Source organism: Ischnura elegans, chromosome 13, assembly GCF_921293095.1.
Source record: "Ischnura elegans chromosome 13, ioIscEleg1.1, whole genome shotgun sequence".
Classification (NCBI taxonomy): Eukaryota; Metazoa; Arthropoda; class Insecta; order Odonata; family Coenagrionidae; genus Ischnura; species Ischnura elegans.
The window spans coordinates 2,473,216-2,476,974 of record NC_060258.1 but is presented as its reverse complement, the minus strand read 5'-3'; the positions used below and the strand labels follow the sequence as shown (position 1 = coordinate 2,476,974).

At 35.1% G+C, this 3,759-nt stretch overlaps 1 long non-coding RNA gene across 1 annotated transcript; it reads right to left on the bottom strand.

Moving 5' to 3' along the window:
- Nucleotides 1-1,433: 1,433 nt before the first annotated feature.
- On the bottom strand, nucleotides 1,434-3,413 carry LOC124170264. The gene is made up of 3 exons (XR_006867400.1): nucleotides 3,390-3,413; nucleotides 3,225-3,296; nucleotides 1,434-1,581 (listed from the first exon to the last, which is right to left on the bottom strand). It is a non-coding gene; the product is annotated as an uncharacterized LOC124170264 (long non-coding RNA).
- Nucleotides 3,414-3,759: the final 346 nt, after the last annotated feature.

Here is a 3,759-nt window from a genome sequence, read left to right as displayed (position 1 = left end):
GGATATGGTCTACAAAGTACACTACTAAGTTAGTATTTTTGTTCATCAGAGCGGCTGCAGTGATCCGTCAAACATGGAGCATTCACCGTAAAAATCACAGTTGCGTGAAATCGGTCGATTTTGATGAAGTTCAGCGTCATGCAGGACAACCTTTACGCGATAAATTTGCCAAAAAACATTTTAACTACAAATATAAACATTATTACATAGTGGGACATAAATTTTATTCGGATTTTACTATGTTTACTATTTTATACATATTTTGTAACTTTAAGTGATTTTTGACCGAATTTTCAAATAAACTACAATATCGTTTAGAGAAGCACGTTCCATCACGGTGTCTTTTGCACCAATACAAAGGGGCAATGGAGGCGAGGAATAAGGACATAAGAAGATTCAGGGAGCACCATGCAAGGAAATTTTCCTGGATAGCAACGAATGAAGACCTGTTTAAAAGATTACTCCTAACTTCAGATGCAATGATATCAAGTATTTCTAAGGCTCAAAGAAGGATATTACTTCAATTACCAGTCGAGGTAAAGAGTTTATCAATCCTGGAAGAATTGAGTGGATGACGACTGTGATGAGAATTTGTCGGATAGTGATAATGAATGTATTTACATTTTTTTCGCAACAATGACTGAGAAAGATAAGGAGAAATGTTAACTTATTTTTTGATAGTTAAAAAAGCCCAAATTAATGGAAAATCTCATTTAATTTTTCGTACCAAATCATGTGCTCGTGAAATTGATGCCTCACTGCGTAAAGAGCTTATTGCAAGCGTATCAATAAATTTGGCGTTTAACTTGAGTTATAGGAGTTATGAAATATTGCTTTTAATATTTCAATGATTGTAATAATGCCATCGTTGAAACTTGTGAAATAAGGAACCCCGTTTAAAATTGCTTCCAAATCCATTGGCACGTTACAAGGTACTATAAAATTGTATACTTAATTAGAATTAGATATTATAATTTTTAAACAATTAATGCAGTACAGTAATATTAATAATATACTTATAATATAAATTTCCAATTAATATTAACTTATTTTTCGTTTCAAATACGATCAAACATATTATGAGAAAGTAGAAAATGTTCTCTTGGTTCATTCAAATTCAGTTGTTCAAAATTGTCCAAAAATAAACAATGCAGTCATTTTATATGCATTTATGTATGTTTTAAATAACTAATTCAGTTTTATGATTTGTATAATTTTTATTTACTATCACCAGTATAATCTCAAATTCCAATGTTAAAAATTAATTTTTTAAACAAAATGTGAAATAACAATAAAGTTATTGCAAATACTAAAAAATTAGTAATAAATTAAGAATAAGCGGGTCAAAAACAATAAGAATAGACCTTTAGGTCAAGTATATGTAGATAATAAAAACGGCGTAATTAATTTTGGCCAGCTTTTTTCGATTTGGGACCACTGTGCGTCGTTCGATGGAATTCAAGAGATCGAATTTCTCTCAAGAAATGCTGTCCGTCAACGATAAATTTCCCATTAATCAGGCTGATTGCTGAATCAAGACCCGGATTATGCACTTCTTCTGTACTTAAGTCCAATGAGTCCCTGAAATATAAAACAAATCCATATGTATTAAAGCAATAGTACTTAATGCAGCAACTATATCATATTAAGCAGCTTAGAAAATTATACACTAATGGTGTGCTGCAATTCCCAGATGGAATTATATCGTTGAATTTACGTAATTAATGAAATTTGAGTTCAGCACGCAAAATGCTCAAAGCTACAGAGAACGTGAACGGATTCAAGGTATTTATGAACCTGGGGTAAAAGTATTCTTGTTCCAAGGGGATATATCCCGAGAGTTTTCTGTCCATCGTCCAGCGAACCTATACGAACTTTCGTCTCAAATAATCTCTGGGGAAAAGCTTTCATTGAATCTGGCGCTATACAATACTTCGTAAAGGCGTCTTGGATGGGATTGAATTAGAAGTGAATTGTACTTAATCGCCAAATTTTTAGCCATAATTAACCAGGCTAAAACATTATTTTCTAGCAATGTCCTTTGTGCATGATTGTGTCCGCTAGAAACGAAATCTTTATCACACAGAAAATAAGGATTCTTTATTGCGTTTCATTTGCATCAAACTTGCTTGCAAAAGCATACGATGTAATTTATTCATCCCAAATAAAAGGTATTCATGTATTTCATCTACCGTATAAAGTGTATTGTTGAAATTATTTCTTCGCTCTTTGCATTTCATCCTAGCTCCGATCGTGTTGTCAAGTTGGACTTGCCATTACGTGAAACGAATCCCCATGACAACACGCTCTCAGCTATTTATGTAACATGATCATACACTCCAGAATATGAGCTGGAGGTTGGATCAGGTGTGTCGACTGCCTGACGCCAGTCACCCTGCCTTCGCTATTTCCCCTCTCAGTTCGAGCGGCCGCTGCCGTTGCCAACCCACGTGCGCAGTGAGACTCGCATGCCGGCTAAATGGGAGGATGTGTGGTCCGTGTGGTCGCGCAAGGCTCGTGCGAAGTGCGGTGTGTGTGTGTTAGGAAGATTTGTTTTTGTCTCTATTATTTGAAGCATAAAACAGCGGGATGGACTAAAATGAAAATAAAAGATACTTCATTCGAGTGGAAAGAAATTTTATTATCTTCTTATTTGACAGGCCAACCCGCGGAAAAACATACATTTTTGCTAAATTGGCGTCTGTGCAGTTAAATTTGTCTCAAGACTAAATATGAGACTTTAAATGAAGAATATCAGACCCCGGTGGAGGCTTCTTTGAACTTGGTACGCGAAAAATTTAGTTTTTCCTTCAATAATATCGGAAGCCTAGAACATCGACTATCATCAACCAATCTATTTTCGTCCGCCCTTACACCTCCCAAATCCCGTCTATTCCAAAGCTTCACAAAAGGAAGGTCGAATACGATTACCATACGTTATAGATAGTTAAGTATTACTCAGGGCATAAATTCATTTTACGGATATTATTTCTAAAGACCTTTACGGAATATGAGTTTTTTTACCGTACAGAAGTGGAATTCTAAGAATAATTCTCAGAACATCCTCTGGAACTTAGATATGGTACTCATTCTACAGTAACAAAGTCGATTTTCTTTGATTGGGGTATGTGATTTTGTAATGGAGCATGATTTTATAAATAAGATAAAAATTCGTATTTCAACTATTACTCAAAGAAAAAATATGAAATAAGTTGTATACTTACATTAAGCCTTCAGAATTCAAATGATGAGTTGGGTCTAAATATTCTGGATTATCTACAGTGGTGCTTAATTTCCTGATAAGTCGGTGGATAAACGTTAAAAAATATAAAAATTGGCTACAAATAGATAATAATATATTCATTGTATTACCATATCTGAATACTCACTTCATTCGCCACTTCCTGATACTTTATGCTGACCTCTTCTTCCTCTTTGCCGACAGGAATAAGGCTCCCTTTTTGCTGCGTCGATAGTCCCTCTTAGAATTAGTAGTTTCCATCGATAATCTTTCTTGTTTGACTCAGGCAAAACCAAAATTCAACAATGAAAAAAATTAGCGTCGCATGGGCACGATCGAAGAAAGTGAGACCAGAATCCCCAGCTGAGAAAATCAAAACTTGATAACTCTGTCATAGTTGTCTAGAAGTGACAAGATCACACGACTGCAAGATGATCTGCTTATCCTGTGCGCTCCTTAGTCGTTCGTTACCTCCCCTCAAGTCCATCAAGAACGTCAAAGCTTCAAAGAAAGAGGGA